The following is a 23,340-nucleotide window of genomic DNA, read 5'->3' as shown; positions in this document are numbered from 1 at the left end:
AGAGGTAGCTGTGTTTCACAAGAACGATGTTTTCTGAATCCGTGCTAACTATGTTTCAATAAATTGTTTTCTTCGAGGTAATTCATAATGTTCGAACATCTTATATGTTGCAAACCGTACTGCAAACCGACGTTAGTGATATAGGCCTGTAATTCAGCGGATTACTCCTATTTATCTTTTTGGGTATTGGTGTGACTTGAGCAGTTTTCCAGTCGTTAGGTACGGAACATTCTGTGAGCGAGCTGTTGTATGTACTTGCTAAATGGCGGCGCGGGTTTAGCCGTGCGGTCCGGGGCGTCTTCTCACGATTCGCGCTGCTCCTCCCGTCGGAGGCTCAAGTTCTCCCTCGGGCACGGGTGTGTGTGTTGTCCTTAGTGTAAGTTTAAGTTAGATTAAGTAGCGTGTAAGCTTAGGGACCGATGACCTCAGCAGTTTGGTCCCATAAGACCTTACCACAAAATTGCTAAATATGGAGCGATTGTATCAGCATACTTTTCTATGAGATTAGATTAGATTAGTGCTTGTTCCATAGATCATGAATACGACACATCGTAATGATGTGGAACGTGTCAGGTTAATAAAAGGTGTCTATAGAAGATATTACATTACACAAAATATTAAATGACACTTAATATTTTTAATTTTTTTATGGGGGGGAGGGGGGGGGGGAATTTACCGACTTACTATATCCAAAAATTCATCTAATGGGTAGGAGTTGCCATTCCGAAATTCTTTTAATTTCCTTTTAAATGCTATACGGCTATCTGTCAGACTTTTGATGCTATTAGGTAAGTGACCAAAGACTTTTGTGGCTGCATAATATACACCCTTCTAAGCCAAAGTTAGATTTAACCTTGAGTAGTGAAGATCATCCTTTCTCCTAGTGTTGTAGCCATGTACAGTGCTATTACTTTTGAATTTGTTTGGATTTTTAATAACAAATTTCATAAGTGAATATATATATATATTGTGAGGCTACAGTGAAGATCCCTAGATCTTTAAATAAGTGTCTGCAGGATGATATTGGATGAGCTACAGCAATTATTCTGATTACACGCTTTTGTGCAATGAACACTCTTTTACTCAATGATGAGTTACCCCAGAGTATGATGCAGAGAATGAAAACAGGCGTGGAAAGCTAATTTACTGAGATGTATATCGCCAAAATTTCCAATGACCCTAATAGCATAAGTAGCTGAACTCAAACGTTTCAGCAGATCTTCAGTGTGTTTTTTCCAATTCAACACCACATCAATGCATACACCTAGAAATTTTGAATATTCTACCTTAGCTACCGATTTCTGATCTAAGTCTATATTTATTAATGGTGTCATTCAATTTACTGTGTGGAACTGTATATACTGTGTTTTGTCAAAGTTTAATGAGAGCCCATTTGCAGAGAACCACTGAAAAACATCGTTCACAATTTCATCAGTTAATTCTTGTCTGCTGGGTGTGATAGCTATACTTGAATCACCGGCAAAAAGTACCAGCTTTGCATCTTCGTGAATATAGAATGGCAAGTCATTAATATATATTAAGAACAGTAGAGGACCCAAGACCGAACCTTGCGGCACCCCAGTTTTGATTGTTCCCCAGTTTGAGAAATCAAGTTTTTTTGCGTATTATGTGAACTGCTTATTTCAACTTTCTGCACTCTTCCAGTTAGGTATGACTTAAAACCATTTGAGCCCTGTCCCATTCATACCACACTACTTGAGCTTATCTAGAAGTATTCTCTCTGAAAGGAACCTGACTGGTATACAATCTGGACCGGAGGCGTTGCATTTATTAAGCGATTTAAACAGCTTTGCTATACCGAGGATATCTACTTATATGTTTCTACTCTTGGTAGTTGTTCTTGATTGGAATTCAGGAACATTTACTTCGTCTTACACTCTTTTCAATCCGAGCATTTCGTTCTTGGTCGTCCACTCTTATTATTCCCTTTTGGTTCTTGTACATAATGTATATTATCCGTACATTCACATTTAATGTATATTACCCGTATATTCACATTTCATGTCCTGAAAGTCTATCGCGAAGGAGAACTCCCACGTATGGATTTAATAACATACTTGACAAGTCAGAACCCGACTTTTCGTGGCCAAGATCGTAAGGTGGCAACACTGTGTCGGGGAAAAATTTGCCACATGGCAAGTGTACGGGATGTTCTCGGGCAGCGAGCGTCCTCAGAGGTGAAGCGAACGCGATATCCAGTTGGCAGCCGCAATGCTATGAGGGAAGAGGCGCGGTTTCTGGTTTCGCTCGGCGGCGCTAACTGGCCGCGTCCTCAAGACTTAACGAGAGGTGTCTAATTGGCCGAGCTGCCGCCAACGCCGCTTCCCTCCCACCACTGGTGGCCGGTAAAGTGGCGGTCGGCAGGGGGAGTCCGCACCTCTGCTTCCAGTGTCTCAGAAGCAAGCTAACTGGGAGGTATACTGCGGCTCTTCCGTAGCTCCCATTACGCGCTGCTAGAGTTTCTGAGTCTGATTTCCAACGCATCGAACACAGCCGAACGTGCAGCAACAGGCGAGAGCAATGACCAATCGGCGTTCGGTCATGTTCGGTTCGCATTCGCTTGTCTTCGGCCGTGTTCCATGGTTGTCGACGTTTTAGTTCCATCCATCGGAGTTCACATTCTGTCCACTTCGGCGTTAGCAGGGATGGCAGTTATCGCTGAAACAACCGCTTTTAGCTTGTATCGGTTTGTTTTCAATTCCAGTTTAGGGCTGCTGACAAAACATCGATTATCGACATTAATTTCAGCGTCACGATCGGCCTCATCTTAATACAGCCGTCAGGCGTAATAACACGAGACTTGGGGGTGCGCTGGTGACAGAAGGCATGAGTCACATTTCAGTGGTGTCGGTGGAGTCTATCAGTAGGACGGGTTTCACTAGACATGGCCTGCACCTCAACAGGTATGGAAAGGGGAGGTTGGCAAAACTTATAGGTGACAGCATAGGTAGGGGTGGTGGGACCACTCATGGGAAAATTCCGGTAGTTGTGGGTGTTAGAGCTGTACCTTTTTTGGATTGAAGTCAGCTGATAGGTATTCCTGCTTAAGGGAAGTCTCTCTAACAAAGAAACCACTTTCTACAAAGCTTGGGTATCCGATTAATGAGGGAATTAGTATATCTCATCAAAATATACAAGGTATTAGAGATAAAGTTAGTGAACTGCTTATAGATGTTGACTCTGAAATTATTGGTATATCTGAACACTTCTTAAATAAGGAGATAATTCAGAGGCTTCCTTTACCAGGATACAGGTTGGCTGGCAGCTTTTCTAGGAGCTCTTTGCGGTGTGGGGGAGTAGCCATGTATGTGAAAAACGGTATCCCATTTGAGTCAATTGATGTTTCAAAGTACTGCAGTGAAAAGGTGTTTGAATGTTGTGCAGGTGTGGTTAAATTTACTGGAGCTAAACTTCTTACTGTTGTTATTTATAGATCCCCAGACTCCGATTTCACAACATTTTTGCTAAAGCTAGAGGAGGTTCTTGGTTCACTTTATAGGAAATACAAAAAGTTAGTTATATGTGGTGACTTCAATATTAATTGTATAAGTGATTTTGCAAGGAAAAGGATGCTGGTAGACCTCCTTAATTCATATAATCTTATGCAAACCGTATTCTTTCCAACGAGAGTGCAAGGGAACAGTAGAACAACCATAGACAATATTTTTGTTCATTCGTCATTATTAGAAGGGCATTCTGTTAGCAAAAAGGTGAATGGCCTTTCAGATCATGATGCACAAATTTTAAGTCTAAAAGATTTTTGTGCTGCAATACATGTTAAATATAGTTACCAACTTTTTAGGAAAGCTGATCCAGTTGCTGTACAGACTTTTGTAAACCTTATCAAGGAACAAGAGTGGAAAGATGTTTATACTGCTGATACAGTAGACGATAAATATAATGCTTTCCTCAAGACTTTTCTCGTGCTCTTTGAAAGTTGCTTTCCGTTAGAACGTTCAAAACAGGGTACTAGCACAAACAGGCAGCCTGGGTGGCTGACTAAAGGGATAAGAATATCTTGTAGAACAAAGTGGCAATTATATCAAAACGTTAGAAACAGTCAAAATCTAAATGCAGCAGCCCATTACAAACAGTATTGTAAGGTGCTTAAAAAAGTTATTAGGAAGGCAAAAAGTATGTGGTATGCAGATAGAATAGCTAAGTCTCAGGATAAAATTAAAACCATATGGTCAGTCGTAAAGGAAGTGGCTGGTCTGCAGAGACAGGTCGAGAATATAGAATCAGTGCATAGTGGGGATGTCCGTGTTACTGATAAGTCGCATATATGTACAGTACTTAATAATCACTTTCTGAATATAGCAGGTGAACTAAATAGAAACCTAGTCCCAACAGAGAATCATATAGCGCTCTTAGAAAAAAGTGTTCCGAGACTGTTACCTGAAATGCTCCTCCATGATACTGACAAGAGGGAGATTGAGTTAATAATTAAATCTCTAGAGGCCAAGAACTCTCATGGATATGACGGGGTATCTAGCAGAATACTGAAGTATTGTTCCACGTATGTTAGCTCAGTACTTAGCCATATCTGTAACTTTTCCTTTAGGAGTGGTCAGTTTCCTGACCGATTAAAGTACTCGGTAGTGAAGCCACTTTATAAAAAGGGAGACAGGGATAATGTTGACAATTATAGACCTATTTCTATGCCATCGGTGTTTGCTAAAGTTATTGAGAGGGTTGTATAAACAAGGTTACTGCAGCATTTAAATTCACTTAATTTGCTGTCAAATGTACAGTTTGGTTTTAGAAATGGCTTAACAACTGAAAATGCTATAGTCTCTTTTCTCTGTGAGGTTTTGGACGGATTAAATAAAAGGTTGCGAACGTTAGGTGTTTTCTTTGATTTAACGAAGGCTTTTGACTGTGTTGACCACAAAATATTACTGCAGAAGTTGGAACATTATGGAGTAAGGGGAGTAGCTTACAATTGGTTCACCTCCTACTTTAAGAACAGAAAGCAGAAGGTAATCCTCTGCAGTAATGAGAGTGGTAATGATTTTCAGTCCCAATGGGGCACTGTTAAATGGGGCGTTCCCCAAGGGTCGGTGCTGGGGCCACTGCTGTTTCTTATTTGTGTAAATGATATGCCTTCTAGTATTACAGGTGATTCAAAAATATTTCTGTTTGCTGATGACACCACCTTGGTAGTGAAGGATCTTGTGTGTAATATTGAAACATTATCAAATAATGTAGTTCATGATATAAGTTCGTGGCTTGTGGAAAATAATTTGATGCTAAATCACAGTAAGACTCAGTTTTTACAGTTTCTAACCCACAATTCAACAAGAACTGACATTTTAATCAGACAGAATGGGCATGTTATAAGCGAGACGGAACAGTTCAAGTTCCTAGGCGTACAGATAGATAGTAAGCTGTTGTGGAAAGCCCATGTTCAGGATCTTGTTCAGAAACTAAATGCCGCTTTATTTACCATTAGAACAGTATCTGAAATAAGTGACATTTCAACACGAAAAGTAGTATACTTCGCATATTTTCATACGCTTATGTCATATGGTATTATTTTTTGGGGTAATTCTTCTGATTCAAAAATGGTATTTTTGGCTCAAAAACGGGCTGTTCGAGCTATGTATGGTGTAAGTTCGAAAACCTCTTGTCGACCCCTATTCAATAGTCTGGGAATTTTGACATTGCCCTCACGGTATGTATTTTCTTTAATGTCGTTTGTTGTTAGCAATATTAGCTTATTCCCAAGAGTTAGCAGCTTTCACTCAGTTAATACTAGGCAGAAATCAAATCTGCATGTGGAATGCACTTCCTTGACTCTTGTGCAGAAAGGAGTGCAGTATTCTGCTGCATCCATTTTCAATAAGCTACCACAAGAACTCAAAAATCTTAGCAGTAGCCCAAACACTTTTAAGTCTAAACTGAAGAATTTCCTCATGGCTCACTCCTTCTATTCTGTCGAGGAGCTCCTGGAAGAGCTAAAAAATTAAGCAAATTCCAGTGTTACATTCTTGATTTTCTTTATTCAAACTAACGACTTGTCGCCTGAATATGTTTCTTATATTTCATTTTATCTGTTTCTACAATCGTGTTATAATTTCATGTATTGACTCGTTCCATGACCATGGAGACTTCTCCTAAATGTGGTCCCACGGAACAATAAATAAATAAATAAATTCCATGAAATATCGATAAATCGACACCTCGTCTGAAAGTATCGTTATATATCGTCGATATTTCCCCCCCCCCCCCCCCCCGATACAAAGACAATCCGATATAAAAGTGGCGATATCGAATGCCGATATTTTTACTTTATATAATTTTTTTTATTTATTTTTTTTTTTACAATTCTCGGTGAATACTTTGAAGCTGTTTTTTTTTAAATTGTAGTAGAACATAATTTTACCTTCATCGTGTGAAGGATTCTTACTGCCTTTTGAGTTTTCATCATGTCCAATCTTTGTCTTCGTCCGTGTGAATCAAGTATATGTGGCACAAAAGAACAAGTGCGATTGCACTGCGGGGGAGCGGTGTGAATGAAATAAAAAAATTTTCAATGTGAAGAAATAACACAATAGTTACGTTAAAAAACAATTTTTACCGCAACTAAGGTACCATTTCTTCACATCGGCATTTTTCAAAAGCGGTTGCTGAAAACGATGAACAAAAATCTAAATTTCACTACTGCTTTTTGTGCTGGGCAGAAACGTGTGAGGGGAAATGCTGGCGTAATCGGGGCTTGGCGCTACCAACAGAAACTGCAACATTTAGCTTCATCACGTAATGTTGATACTACAACTGCTAGGTCGCTGGCACTGGCAGAAATGAAAAAAAAAGAACAGGGAAATCGACATGAAGTGTTCCGGACAAATCCAGTATGTGAGGAAACCGAACGTCGGACCCATCGGACACCTTTTATTGTGCCACTTACATGCGGTTATCATTGTCACCAATTTTGTTATCGCCAAGCTTGAATGTGCACCATTTTCCTTACAGTTCTTGATCTAAGGGGGATAGGCAGGCTCATAGCTTGTTGATATACAAAATATCTAATAATGAATCAATACTTAAATATACAACTCTAACAGCAGCAGTATATCTACAATGTGCAACCGACATTTTTGTAGGCCAATACGTCTATATGTCTTCTGTCGATATTTCCGTGTATCGATACTTTCATTCGACATAGCGAGGACTGACTGTGAAATATTTTACATGTCAATATATCGGATTCCCGATGTTTTTAAAAATATCAATTATCCTACTCCAGTTTTAACTGACTGTTAAAACCGCTAAAAATAACGGGTTTTTAGATACCCGATTCTAAGTTGATGTTCCGAGACACTTAAGATCAAAATATCGAATGAAAGTGGTTCATAAAAGAAAATTTAGTCTGTCCACCGTTCGCTGATTTTTCTCGAAAAGTTGTCAGTGGTTGCATACTACAAAATATTCACCGGTATTCTTCTACTTATTGTCATGTTTTAAAACTTTGCTCAAACCGTGTTGTAATCTAAGGATCATGTCACTATTTGGGGATTACTAATAGTCAGTGCCAAGAGGTAAAAACTAAGGCTGCAGAACTACATTTTTCGGTGTTAAATTGCTCACTTCTAATGGCTACAAGCAGCTAACGGCATATTATATGGACAGAGGTGGCAGATTAGCTTTTTTCTTTTCTTATTGTGAACTGCGAATGAATTGTTAAATTTGTAATTTATTACTGGTGCCATAAATTTTTTTCTCTTTTATTGTTCCATAGAAATGACAGACAAATAATAAGCTATATATATGAAGATAATAACTGTTCTCGAAAGAACAGATACCATTGAAGAGCGTGCAGCTTCTCTAGAATAAATGATAAATAATTGAAACCCTCAGCTGCCGACAGGTGTTGTTGATACACCTCAATGGGGACAGCTGAAAATGTGTGCCCCGGCCGGGATTCGAACCCGGGATATCCTGCTTACATGGCAGAAGCTCTATTCAACTGAACCACCGAGGAAACAGATGAATAGCGCGATTGCGCTTCCCGTGAGACACACATTCCCAACTGTCCACAGTCTACATACGTAATGTACCTAACAGATATTTGCCCGTCCACTCATTACTCGCGCAAACTGAGGTGACTATTCCCGTAAGAATTCGGGCAACCTGTGCGCATTCGCACAGACGAAGGTCAATGGCTGGGTAGCCTTTAACTATATATATGAAGACAGTAACTGTTCTCGAAAGGACTGATACCATTGATGACCGTGCAGGTTCTCTAGAATAAATGATAATGAATTGAAACCCTCAGCTGCCGACAGGTGTTGTTGATATACCTCGATGGGGTCAGCTGAAAATGTGGGCCCTAACCGGGACTCGAACCCGGGATCTCCTGCTTACATGGCAGACGTTCTATCCATCTGAGCCACCGTCGAAACAGATGAATAGCACGACTGCTGGGACTTATCCCTTGCACGCTCCCTGTGAGATCCACATTTCCAACTGTCCACAATCGACATACGTAATGTACCTAATATATATTTGCCCATCCACTCATTACTCGCGCACACTAAGGTGACTATTCGGTTTCCTCGGTGGCTCAGATGGATAGAGCGTCTACCATGTAAGCAGGAGATCCCGCGTTCGAGTCCCGGTTGGGGCCCACATTTTCAGCTGTCCCCATCGAGGTATATCAACACCACCTGTCGGCAGCTGAGGGTTTCAATTAATTATCAAATAATAAGCTTTTATGTAAACATTGTAGCGTCATTTTTCTTTAATTATTACAGATGAAAAACCCGTTTCTTAGTCAGCTACTCATATCTTTACTGTTTAACGCGAATTTAAATACAATTGACGTTTTACTGACAAAAACAAAAATGCTCTTTCAAGAAATTCAAACGAATAATTTATGTAACAGGTAAAACATAACATTTAATAGGAACAATTAGATAACAATATTTAAAATTTCGATAATGAATGAATCGATTGGCCAATACTTATTGCCCACTGTGTTCAAAAATACTCGGTCTATAATGTGTTGATCTATAAGTAGACTCTTTTCATCAGAAACAATATTGTTAAAATATAATAATAATCTTTCAGAAGCCACAGATCCTCCTACTAGGTCGTTACTTAAAAAAGTTTTATTCAAACACAAAAGATTTTACCTATGGCAAAATGATTTATCGGTTTTATGACCGGTTATTAGTAAAAAATAAAAATATCTATTATAACAGAGACCAAATACATAGCAAAAAATACTGCTTATTCAAGACTAAAAGCCCGGTATCTGTTTTAACCTGTTGGTTTTTCTCATACAATTTCCATCTTGCTACTTTTGTTGTTGTTAACATGAGTCGAGTAAGCTATAGATTTGCCCGGAGAGAATGTAATATTTCTGACAGAAGAACGTAGATACCTTACGTGCTTCTGGGATCCAAGAGACCCACATCACGAAACAATACCGAAAGAAAAGAAATATGATTGGTAGAAAATTGACGTATCACTCAACAAAGTCGAACCGGGGACGTGATAAAAGACGATAAGTTAATTAGATGCTTGCATCAGCTAGGAACGGAGTGGATAAGCACAAGCTTCGCTTTTTTGTTAAAATAAATTTTTTTGAGAGTAAACAAGTGCCAATATATATCTACTATGCTGATTAAATTAAAAGTACTTAATCTTCCTCGTTTCTTAAATTCATGATGTCGGTAATTACATGGCTGATGCGTCACTGTTTTTGATGATAAATATAATTGGTTACCTGCCCTCTAACAAACTTTGCAGCAGATTTTATCAAGAAGATCATATGAGAGGTCGTATGTATATTTGAAATTCCTCGAATCATCTTCCTCATACATACTTTAATAAAACCTACCAAGTGCTTCGCATACTTCAGACATCAGAAATCATCTAAGACACAGTAGCAACTGAAAAGCGAAACAATCACCTCAACAACGTTCACCACGCCATTTGCTGATAACCAGTGTCTTTTTTCGGATTACGTTGGTCGCCATTAATTAATGTTCTACGTTCAGATTTCCTCCACATTTGCAACAAGAAGCCAGCGAAAAGCGTCAACCGGCATATGTGCTAAGTTTTAGACTAATGCTAGACAAGTAAATTCTTTTCTTCATGCACCTTTTGGTTACCTCGTCAGAAATGATTCGCTTGCCATACAAAATAATTCTTTCTGAAAATCAGTTTCTCATCGTGTACCTAAAAATGTAGTATGTTTCCTGAGAGCAGATAATTAGCGCCAAGGCTGGCCAGTGTGGCCGAGCGGTTCTAGGCTCTTCAGTCAGGAACCGCGCGACCGTTACGGCCGCAGGTTCGAATCCTGCCTCGGGCATGGATGTGTGTGATGTCCCTAGGTTAGTTAGGTTTAAGAAGTTCTAGGGGACTAGTGACCCCAGATGTTAAGTCCCATAGTGCTCAGAGCCATTTGAACCATTTTGATGTCCGGCACATAGCTCGCGTACAGTTGAAGCGGTATTGAATAGCATATTTCATGACAGTTGGATTGGTCGTCGAAGCACCATACCATGGCCCACGGATCTGACGACCCCGGATTTCTTCCTGTGCGGGAAGTTGAAGGATATTTGCTATCGTGATCCACCGACAACGCCTCACAACATGCGTCAGCGCATTGTCAATGCATGTGCGAACATTGCGGAAGGCGAACTACTCGCTGTTGAGAGGAAAGTCGTTACACGTATTGCCAAATGCATTGAGGTTGACGGACATCAGTTTGAGCATTTATTGCATTAATGTGGCATTTACAGATAATCACGCTGTAACAGCATGCGTTCTCAGAAATGATAAGTTCACAAAGGTACATGTATCACATTGGAACAACCGAAATAAAATGTTCAAACGTACCTACGGTTTGTCTTTTAATTTAAAAAACCTACCTGTTACCAACTGTTCGACTAAAATTGTAAGCCATATATTTGTGACTATTAGAGCGCCATCCACCACAAAGCGAAAAAAGTGGTCCAACTAAAACATTCATATTTCTGTACGTACTACACGAATATGTAATAAAAAATGGAGGTTTCTATTTTTTAAAAATGCGGTTGATATCCGTTTGACCCATGGCAGCGCCATCTAGCGGGCCAACCAAAGCGCCATCTGGATTCCCCCTTCAAGCTAGACGAGTTTCGTTCTTTGTAGTTTTTTCGTTTGACGCTTATTTCGTGAGATATTTGGCCCGGCCACGATCAATGGACCACCCATATATATATATATATATATATATATATATATATATATATATATATATATATAGAGAGAGAGAGAGAGAGAGAGAGAGAGAGAGAGAGAGGAGAGACGGGGGGGGGATAGAATTTGTTCAGCACAGCGCAGAGAGGCGATGCGAGGCGAAATGTCAGCGAAGACCGGTCACGCTGGGTTATTCGCGAATCCGGAGTGCGGACAACAGACGTGGAGCGAGTGAGTATATGGCCGAGCAGAGAGTGATGTGTGGCCGCATACTAGCGGCTCGATCCGCCCTATAGTAGGCGAATCGTAACCCGGTCAAACATAGAGCGTCGCAAGACTCTATTCTCTACGCTACTGATGTCATCTTGGCAGTGGAGAACAAGTTTTATCTCCAGTACCAAACACAAGAGTGGAACGACAGACTCGCGCGATATGACCTACGAGTCAAACAAAAAGGAAACTGAATAGATGACATCACATCCGAGAGATCTTTGGACCATCAACATTGGTAGAGATCTGCCAGGAGTACCAGAATTTAACTATCTCGGTTGAACAATTTCTAGCTATGGAAGCCTACAAACAAGGTCAACGCAAGAACGTAGGCAGCCTGGATGAAGTGGGTGTCACCTGAAATCGTCGAATTAAGTGTCATCTGAAGTCTAAGAAATACCGTCATCTCATTCTCTACGTCACCGGGTGTTGGCCAGCTATAAAAGGAGCAGACGACGATTGAGATCATGGAGGCCAAGAAGCTGAGATGGACAGGCTGCATCACTCGACTGGATCATGTTTCGAGCGACACTATCAGGAAAAGTTTCGGGGTCGAACCGATGCAGAAGGAATTGCGAGAAAGCCGTTGCGATGGTTTGGACATGCTCTGCGCGGGGAGGACGGTGCCACTGCAAAGGCAGCATACGAATGGAAGTCACGGGAAGAAGACCCAATGGATGACCTTGACAGCGATGGGCTGACACCCTGCACAACCACCTGAAGGCTGTAAATCTTCACCTGGACATGGCCCACGATCGAACAAAATGGAGGCCGCGAATCCATTCAGCGCACCCTGCCACCAGGCAGCACAAACGTTAGGGAAAGAGAAGAAGTTCCGCACCCACGAACTACATGCCCGTAATTTGCGGGAACTGTGTGCGCTGTGTTAGACATCTGTTGCTCCATACCTTCAGAAACCTACCAAAGACTTGTCGCATCCATGCCCCATAGAATCGTTGCTGTATTGCATTGGAATGTAGAATCAAAGCGCTACTAAGCAAGTGATGAGCGTAGCTGCTGACAGCAAGAAATGCACTATCATGAATAATGAACACCTATTTGTATGTGTACCCAAACACTAGCTCTATGTCAGTTCTAGGAAACCAAATTTTGTGGTTAACATACTGGGACGAACCCACATAATGCACGTAGCAGCCAAATGTGGCATTATCGCGTGATACAGTATTGCCTGGCAAGGACTGGCGAACACCAGCCAATTCTGTTTCCAGAGTATATTACCACCTGTCTCACTCACTGAAATTTACATGCTCTGTCTACTCTTAAGATTAGCGATACACGCTTCACTGTAGTATGACCAGACGAATAATTCAGGCGCGACATAAAACTCACTTAGCGTGGGTGGCTGTGCTGTCAGATTTGACAATACAGTGTCCAGGTTTGACAGTGCTAAAGATTCGACTTTGAAGAGGAATAAATACAAACACCAGCATGTCAACACAGCTTGCGTCTCGCAGGCAGATTTCCCACTTCTGCGAAGTGCGAACGAAGTCAGAAGCGACAACCAATGTCTAAAACACCAACGCCACATTGTTAGAAGAAGAGCCGAATCGCACTGTTGGACATGCAAACTAACATCACTTATTTGCCAATAATGATCACTAAAGCTGAACATTCGCAGCGGAATATTTCCGTGGTCCGCCCCCTCGTCAGCTGGCGTGAATCCCTTCAAATGGTTCAAATGGCTCTGAGCATTATAGGACTTAACATCTGAGGTCATCAGTCCCCTAGAACTTAGAACTACTTAAACCTAATTAACCTAAGAACATCACACACATCCATGCCCGAGGCAGGATTCAAACCTGCGACCGTAGCAGTCGCGCGGTTCCGGACTGATGCGCCTAGAACCGCTCGGCCACCGCGGCCGGCTGAATCCCTTCGTCATCCTGAAAATTTCCTAAAGATTTTATCTAGACGTTAACATAAGTCGCAGTGGCAACTACGATGCAGATAGCGATAATATGTAGCCGATAGTTACGCAACACCAGGAATAAAGAATATTAGAATTTGGCATTAGAGGCTTCATACTTATTTCGATACACAAAGAAACGTAATGGATACTAGTATGACGTTGCACAACAATATTTGTGAGTGTAGCTGCTATTTTATTCACTAGCCGACTGTGTGGCGTTTCTCATTTATCCTAATCTTCTGTTTGACAGAGAATGACTTAAGTGTACAGATACCTTGAAATTAATGTTATGTTAATTACAAATTATCAAAAGTATAATACGAATTTCTTCAAAACGGGTTATTTATAAATTTCAATTTTGGTGACAACATCATTTCTCGTAATAAAACTCATAGTCAGTACTAGCGACCACAACAAAATGCGATAGTTACTCTTATAATATACAATTGTAAATCCATTTCTGATCAAAAGAGGATGTTTATGTGAGAAAATAAAACTATATTTTCTGCTCCTTTTTTCATTTACGCATATTTACAGTACTAATTTCAAATCTATATTCCACATAATTCAGTAAAGGACATTTACGCTCTGTCAAAAGATTTCGATTAGTGACGGTACCTATGTGTAGCATATCATATTGACAGCGATATATGTCTCATGGTGACATGTTTCAGAAGACTGTTTAATGTTACTGTTAACACGTTCAATGATGATGTAAGTTGAAGGTTGAGCTCTTATTTTGACACACAATGATTTGAGCTTTAAGTTTTCCTGTTACGTAAAAAAAAGCCAGACATCTGTATTAAGACTGTAACACAACAGAAACTTGGCAGGAGAAAGAAAGTAATTGTGGAAAACAGTGATATAGGGAATTTTTAGTGACTTTTTGCGGTGCTACGATAACAGAACTGTTATCTTCTTTAATTAACAGTTGATAATCTTCGCTGCCTTTAGGGACCTGAGAACGAAAAAAAAAAAAAATCTGCATTTCAATCTGTTATAGCGTCTAGGGCGCAAATGATGGAAATCACGTAGCCTATGTTAAGACGCATGAAACAGCTTCCCAACATGTTTTATTTTAACCACTCTGTATAAGATATTCCTAGTTGTTAACTTTAAAAAAAAAAATTACAATCAGAACGATGGAAGGTTGAAGCTGAAGGCCTCATCGACGTTAGGATCAGTAGCGACGGAGAGGAACAAAATTCAGTTTGCATCTACATCTACAGCTACAGCTACATCCAGACAACTGAGAAGTGCATGGCAGGGGGCACTTACCACTGTACAACACTACGAGTCTCATGCCACTCCATTCGCATACGGATAGTGGGAAGAATGACTGCGCGTGCTGTCATCTAATTTTGTCTTCGCCGTCCCTAAGGGACCGATAAGTAGGGGACTGCAATTTGTTTCTAGATTCCTTGCTTAGTACTAGTCCTCGAAATATTGTGAGTATGCATGGGTGGAACACTTGACGTCTCTTCCAAGATGCTAATCCAGGCGGGTGTAAAATGAATGTGCGCAACAGAAAATAATAAAAGCTAAATGATGATTTTATCCTGTCAGACTACCCCCTGAAGCAGATGTTAGGATCTCCTCGTTCTTTTTTTATATATAAATTACAATCTAAACATAAATGTATGATGAAGCCAACTAATACTACTAAATGTTGTTGTTCAATATATTTATTACAGATTAAAATCAACCCTTTAAGTACAATTGTCTATATTTCCTAACTAAAATTATTTATCAATTGCCCAACTTTGTCCCTTATTATGACTGCGCGATCTAATATAAATACCTCGAAATGACTGACATCATCTATGTACCAAACACTAGAACTTAACATAGACAAATGTAATGTATTGCGAATACATAGAAAGAAGGATCCTTTGTTGTATGATTATATGATAGCGGAACAAACATTGGTAGCAGTTACTTCTGTAAAATATCTGGGAATATGCGTGCGGAACGATTTGAAGTGGAATGATCAAATAAAATTAATTGTTGGTAAGGCGGGTACCAGGTTGAGATTCATTGCGAGAGTCCTTAGAAAATGTAGTCCATCAACAAAGGAAGTGGCTTACAAAACACTCATTCTACCTATACTTGAGTATTGCTCATCAGTGTGAGATCCGTACCAGGTCGGGTTGACAGAGGAGATAGAGAAGATCCAAAGAAGAGCGGCGTGTTTCGTCACAGGGTTATTTGGTAAGCGTGATAGCGTTACGGAGATGTTTAGCATACTCAAGTGGCAGACTCTGCAAGAGAGGCGCTCTGCAACGCGGTGTAGCTTGCTGTCCAGGTTTCGAGAGGGTGCGTTTCTGGATGAGGTATCGAATATATTGCTTCCCCCTACTTATACCTCCCGAGGAGATCACGAATGTAAAATTAGAGAGATTCGAGCGCGCACGGAGGCTTTTCGGCAGTCGTTCTTCCCGCGAACCATACGCGACTGGAACAGAAAAGGGAGGTAATGACAGTGGCACGTAAAGTGCCCTCCACCACACACCGCTGGGTGGCTTGCGGAGTATAAATGTAGATGTAGATGTAGAAGACACTACTTTCAAAGTTGATCTACGGTGGTGTGGAACCTCAGTGGAAATAAACTAACGTGATCACAGCTGTTTGGCTTTATAGCCCTAATAAGCCGAAGCAATTTGCGATATCACCATATGTTCTGCGTCCGCAGCGTCGAAGTGGTGGTCCTCGTACTCGTCTGCGACGATGGAAGAACTCCAGCCACAAATAAACTCTTTCAAACATTAGGACGGCAGAAGGCCGGTCCTGCTACAATAGCGGTCGGGCCGTCAACTATTGTGCCACGACGTCCGTCTAGCTACTTCCTGTTTCTAAGCAGGACCAACACCTGTGCGGGCCTTGCACCCAGACCTGCCAGCCCTTTCGCCTCCACTGACGCTCCAACCTCTACTAGTATAGGCAATCATTCATTATGCCGTTTTTATAATAAAGCCACTCCGTCACCTTTCATGCAGTAAGCGTTAAGAATTATTTACAAAGCGTATGTGACAATGTCTCCCCATGAACCATGGACCTTGCCGTTGGTTGAGTAAGCTTGCGTGCCTCAGCGATACAGATAGCCGTATCGTAGGTGCAACCACAACGGAGGGGTATCTGTTGAGAGGCCAGACAAACGTGTGGTTCCTGAAGAGAGGCAGCAGCCTTTTCAGTAGTTGCAGGGGCAACAGTATAGATGATTGACTCATCTGGCCTTGTAACACTAACCAAAACGGCCTTGCTGTGCTGGTACTGCGAACGGCTGAAAGCAAGGGGAAACTACAGCCGTAATTTTTCCCGAGGGCATGCAGCTTTCCTGTATGGTTAAATGATGATGGCGTCATCTTGGGTAAAATATTCCGGAGGTAAAATAGTCCCCCATTCGGATCTCAGGGCGAGGACTACTCGAGACGACGTCGTTATCAGGAGAAAGAAAACTGTCGTTCTAAGGATCGGAGCGTGGAATGTCAGATCCCTTAATCGGGCAGGTAGGTTAGAAAATTTAAAAAGAGAAATGGATAGGTTAAAGTTAGATATAGTGGGAATTAGTGGCAAGAGGAACAAGACTTTTGGTCAGGTGAATATACTGTTATAAATACAAAATCAAATAGAGGTAATGCAGGAGTAGGTTTAATAATGAATAAAAAATAGGAGTGCGGGTAAGCTACTACAAACAGCATAGTGATCGCATTGTTGTGGCTAAGATAGACACGAAGCCCATGCCTACTACAGTAGTACAAGTTTATATGCCTACTAGCTCTGCAGAGGATGAAGAAATTAATGAAATGTATGATCAGATGAAAGAAATTATTCAAATAGTGAAGGGAGACGAAAATTTAATAGTCATGGGTGACTGGAGCTCGAGGGTAGGAAAAGGGAGAGAAGGAAACATAGTAGGTGAATATGGATTGCGGTTAAGTAAAGGAAGAGAAAGCCGACTGGTAGAATTTTGCACAGAGCATAACTTAATCATAGCTAACACTTGGTTCAAGAATCATAAAAGAAGGTTGTCTACATCGAAGAATCCTGGAGATACTAAAAGGTTTCAGACAGATTATATAATGGTAAGACAGAGATTTAGGAACTAGGTTTTAAGTTGTAAGACATTTACAGGGGAAGATGTGGACTCTGACCACAATCTATTGGTTATGAACTGTAGATTAAAACTGAAGAAACTGCAGAAAGGTGGGAATTTAAGGAGATGGGACCGGGATAAACTGACTAAACCAGAGGTTGTACAGAGTTTCAGAGAAAGCAAAGGGAACGATTGATAGGAATGGGGGAAAGATACAGTTGAAGAAGAATGGGTAGCTCTGAGGAATGAAGTAGTGAAGGCAGCAAAGGATCACGTAGGTAAAAAGACGAGGGCTAGTAGACATCCTTGGGTAGCAAAATTAATATTGATTTTAATTGATGAAAGGAGAAAATATAAAAATGCAGTAAATGAAACAGACAAAAATGAATACAAACGTTTCAAAAATGAGATCGACAGGAAGTGCAAAATGGCTAAGCAGGGATGGCTAGAGGACAAATGTAAGGATGTAGAGGCTTGTCTCACTAGGGGAAGATAGATACTGCCTTCAGGAAAATTATACAGACCTTTGGAGAAAAGAGAGCCACTTGTATGAATATAAAGAGATCAGATGGTAAACCAGTTCTAAGCAAAGAAGGGAAAGCAGAAAGGTCGAAAGGGTATGTAGAGGGTCTATACAAGGGCGATGTAATTGAGGACAATATTATAGAAATGGAAGAGGATGTAGATGAAGATGAAATGGGAGATGCGATACTGCGTGAAGAGTGTGACAGTGCACTGAAAGACCTTAGTCGAAACAGGGCCCCATTAGAACTACTGATGGCCTTGGGAGAGCCAGTCCTGACAAAACTCTACCATCTGGTCAGCAAGATGTATGAGACAGGCGAAATCCCCTCAGACTTCAAGAAGAATATGACAATTCCAATTCCAAAGAAAGCAGGTGTTGACAGATGTGACAATTACCGAACTATCAGTTTAATAAGTCACAGCTGCAAAATACTAACGCAAATTCTTTACAGACGAATGGAAAAACTGGTAGAAGCCGACCACGGGGAAGATCAGTTTGGATTCCGTAGAAATGTTGGAACACGTGAGGCAATACTGACCCTACGACTTATCTTAGAAAATAGATTAAGGAAAGGCAAACCTACGTTTTTAGCATTTGTAGACTTCGAGAAAGCTTTTGACAATGTCGACTGGAATACTCTCTTTCAAATTCTAAAGTAGAAAGGGGTAAAATACAGGGAGCGAAAGGCTATTTACAATTTGTACATAAATCAGATGGCTGTTATAAGAGTCGAGGGACATGAAAGGGAGGCATTGGTTGGGAAGGGAGTGAGACAGGGTTGTAGCCTCTCCCCGATGTTATTCAATCTGTATATTGTGCAAGCAGTAAAGGAAACAAAAGAAAAATTCGGAGTAGGTGTTAAAATCCATGGAGAAGAAATAAAAACTTTGAGGTTCGCCGATGGCATTGTAGTTCTGTCAGAGACAGCAAAGGACTTGGAAGAGCAGTTTAACGGAATGCACAGTGTCTTGAAGGAGGATATAAGATGAACATCGACAAAAGCAAAACGAGGATAATGGAATGTAGTCGAATTAAGTCGGGTGATGCTGAGGGAATTAGATTAGGAAATGAGACACTTACAGTAGTAAAGGAGTTTTGCTATTTGTGGAGAAAAATAACTGATGACGGTCGAAGTAGAGAGGATATAAAATGTAGACTGGCAATGGCAAGGAAAGCGTTTCTGAAGAAGAGAAATTTGTTAACATCGAGTATAGATTTAAGGGTTAGGAAGTCGTTTCTGAAAGTATTTGTATGGAGTGTAGCCATGTATGGAACTGAAACATGGACGCTAAATAGTTTGGACAAGAAGAGAATTGAAGCTTTCGAAATGCGGTGCTACAGAAGAATGCTGAAGATTAGATGGGTAGATCACATAACTAATGAGGAGATATTGAATAGAATTGGGGAGAAGAGGAGTTTGTGGCACAACTCGACAAGAAGAAGGGACCGGTTGGTAGGACATATTCTGAGGCATCAGGGGATCACAAATTTAGCATTGGAGGGCAGTGTGGAGGGTAAAAATCATAGAGGAAGACCAAGAGATGAATACACTAAGCAGATTCAGAAGGATGTAGGCTGCAGTAAGTACTGGGAGATGAAGAAGCTTGCACAGGATAGAGTAGCATGGAGAGGTGCATCAAACCAGTCGCAGGACTGAAGACCACAACAACAACAACAACAACATGTGACAATGTCAGTCTCCTTTAAATATTCATATATACGATGTACATCCTATCAAATGATACCTAATTGTGGTTGTAGTTCGCGGCAAAGTATGTGGATGAGGTGCGAAATTATAGCCACCTTACATTCTTTTCGAGCCTCTGTCAGTTCAGACTTATCAGCTTTTCCTTGACCCTCTCCTACGAATGAAACAAATTTGTGAAAATTCGTACTGGTCTAATTTTTAGATGTTGAATACTTCCCATTGACCCTATTTCATATGGATCCCACACACTTGTGCAATATTATAGTATGAGTTGCGAAACTGTTTTGTAAGCCATTTCCTTTACGAATTAACTATATTTTCCAGTATCCTACCAAAGTACCAAAGTCTAGCACCAGCTGAGTCTGTAGCAGCTCATCCACTAGCTACGATTTGTGCAGCTTTTTAAAGATAGTATTTTGTTGTAGATAAATCCACTATCAGCGAAAAGCGTGGCTTTTCTGTTAATATTGTCTGTCAGAATATTAACATACACTGAGGTGACAAAAGTCATGGCATTGTAAGAGATCCGAGCAGATGTAATTTCGATGTATTGCTCATGCGCTGCCTGCGATATGTAAGGTATAAGAGAATCGCTGACCAGAGAGCAGTGTTGACTGCAGTAGGAACTGTGTAGCTGTAGCAGTAAGTTGTGAGTAGTCTGCAGTCTGCTCTGGTCTGGTGTATCGTGTTGGCTGGGCCAGTCGCGGTGCAGCGATGCGGGAGCCTGAGTATTATTGTATAAGGTAAAAAGCAGCCTCGCGCATATGTAGTAATATTATTTCAAGTCCCATGTAAATGTTTTAAAAATGTCCTAATAATAATCTTTCTCATATAAAGTAATTTTTTAACAACCATTCATTTCAATTTAAAGAATTTACTAATTTCTCCAATCCATGATCATCCCGATTGTTGCAAAAGAAAAATCAGTTGCTTCCTTTCATAAATGACAGATAGGTCGGCCAGCATTGCACAGGGCTGTGCCAGAAAATTTTTTTGTAAGAGCAGATATATATGCGTCATCCGGCGACTTCATTGAGGTAAGAAATTTTCTCTTTTTATTCAGAATGATCTTCCAGGGCCATGACGCAGCACTGCTGACGTCCAAAATTTACCAGGTTAAATTCACAGTCAATTATTGAAAAGTTATAAGTGAGCGACAATTTAATTGAGAGATTAGTTACATTGAATTATTACCAGATTACTGAATATTTTTTTGTTGGGACGTTACACTGAATGTGAATGACATAATTATAATTTTTACTGTTGAGAGGTTTAGGAATTTTTCTATCTTGAGGTTACACTAAAATTGGAACGAATTTTGTGGGGAGGTTAAATGAGAAAGAATTTTGTGGGGAGGTTTCACTTGGCGACCCCGCTAGGATCGTATTTCTTCGTGAATTTCTGAAAAGTAGTCATATATCTGCTCTTATTTACTTAAATGTAGTTTGCATCTGGCACAACGCATTTACTAATTTGTCATTCTTTCTTTCACAGATCATCGGCAATTTATTGCTCTTTGTTGAAATTGTGTTTGTTCCATTTTTGCTACGTCTTTGTTTCATTTTGTGCTTAATTTTGATTTGTGAAAAATGCCGTGAAAAACTGTTAACAGTACATCGCGATGTGCAATGAGTGAAATAGCCGACTCGAATAATTTGTCCGATAATACTTGTGACACTCAGTGTAGTGGTGATAATTGTCTAATTACGGATAATCAGTGCCTACCGATCACTAGTAATGATTTTGATCCTAATGATGAACAAACAAATTCAATTATGTCCACAGTAAATGTAACAATTGATGACGCGACACGTTCCGTTACAATGAACGCTGTCCAGTTTGACATGCCTGATTTGCAAAATTTATGTAGCGAACAGATAATTGTTTCTAACGAAGGTGACCAATATACACAAAACACGTCAGATTTATTTGAATCCGATGTAGTGCCCACCAGTGCACATCCGATTAGCGAACCTTTTCGTGAATCAGACAATGACCAAATGGTTATTCAAAACGTGTCAAATGCAGATACACCAACACACAGCATAGAAAATAGAGTCACTACTTTTAGCATGGATCAAGTTATGGCAGTATTGCTACAACTTAATAAAAAAATAGACAACAATTACAAACAGTCGAAGAAAGAACAAGATGACAATTACAAACGACTTAATGAATCAAACAAACAACTTAATGAAAATCTAAAACAACAAATTAATGAAAAACAAGACAACAATTTCAAACAACTTAGTGAACAGATTACAGCCGTTGCCGCGCAATGTCATGATACTAAAGAACAATTACGTGAGGAAATTAAGGCTTGTGTTGGAACAGCAGTGAAGCAATTAGATCTGTGACACAAGAATTAAGTACTACTCATGAAGCCACAACTAAATTACTTAGTGATGAAATTAGTGCAGTCGCTAAACTATGCTCTAAAAACGCAACACAGTTACGCGACGAGTTTAAATTAATGTCAGCAGAACTTTCACGCACGCTGGATGCGCAGGTAGACGCGAAATTTGACCAACAGAACAGCCAAATTGACGAACGTTTTAATCACCACCTACAAAACAGTGAAACGCGTTACCGTAAATTTATACAGGAACAGAATAAAGTAAAGCAACAAGTCATGGAAACAATTACTGCACAGAGACAGGAAGATAAGCGTAAATTGTTTACGAAAGCAAAAACATATGTAGACAACAATATTGCTACAGTATCAGACGAAATCAAACAGTTGAACACCGAATTGAATGATGAAATCTCCGATCTTAAAACAAAAACAGACACACACACATTAGACTTTCAGACAATGACCAACAGACTTGAAAAGTTGGAACTAATACAGGATTCCGATGCCATCAAAGCAGACGTTAAAAAATTGAACAAAACCACACGTAAAATACAAAAACAAATTAATGCTTCCGATACTAAAAACGATGATCAGGTAAAAGCACTGACTGAAAAATGTGATGAATTGGCCAGTCGTATTGATGTTATTGAAAATAATAATGACACCAAATCAGACGATACTTCACCAGTTTCCCTTAATCCAACACCCGAATTCCAAAATTTACAGCAGACGATCAGTGAGATAGGTTCGTCTAATAATACATTACGTAGAAAACTGTTATCTTTACAGCACGAATTGACAGAGATGAAAATTATCTCAACCTTTAACACAACACAGTATACGCCACTTTCCGAACATTTATCAGACTCACACAGCCAGTATAATTTAGGTAATTTACAGAGAGTACGAGAGTTAGATTCCGAACAGTCACAGACAAACAGATTAGCATACAATCCTGAACCTGTTCAGACATTCAGAGACGAAAATTTTGATTACAAGCGCTTTCTACCTGTGAGAAAATTCAAGGTATTTAATAATGACAGAACACAGATTCACCCCTTGGATTGTATACAACAATTTGCTTTTGAATTTTCACCAGCATTGCCTGTAATGCAGAAATTAAAATTTATTTGCAGCGCGTAAGAGACCTCAGGGGATTCATTACAGTTCGATGAATATGTGCCGTAGCGTGCACAGGGCTCCGAGCCGTAGTAGTGTTATTTCATCTTTAGTTTTCTGC

Source organism: Schistocerca piceifrons, chromosome 3 (genome assembly GCF_021461385.2).
Source record: "Schistocerca piceifrons isolate TAMUIC-IGC-003096 chromosome 3, iqSchPice1.1, whole genome shotgun sequence".
NCBI lineage: Eukaryota > Metazoa > Arthropoda > Insecta > Orthoptera > Acrididae > Schistocerca > Schistocerca piceifrons.
Note: the sequence above shows the minus strand (reverse complement) of the source record.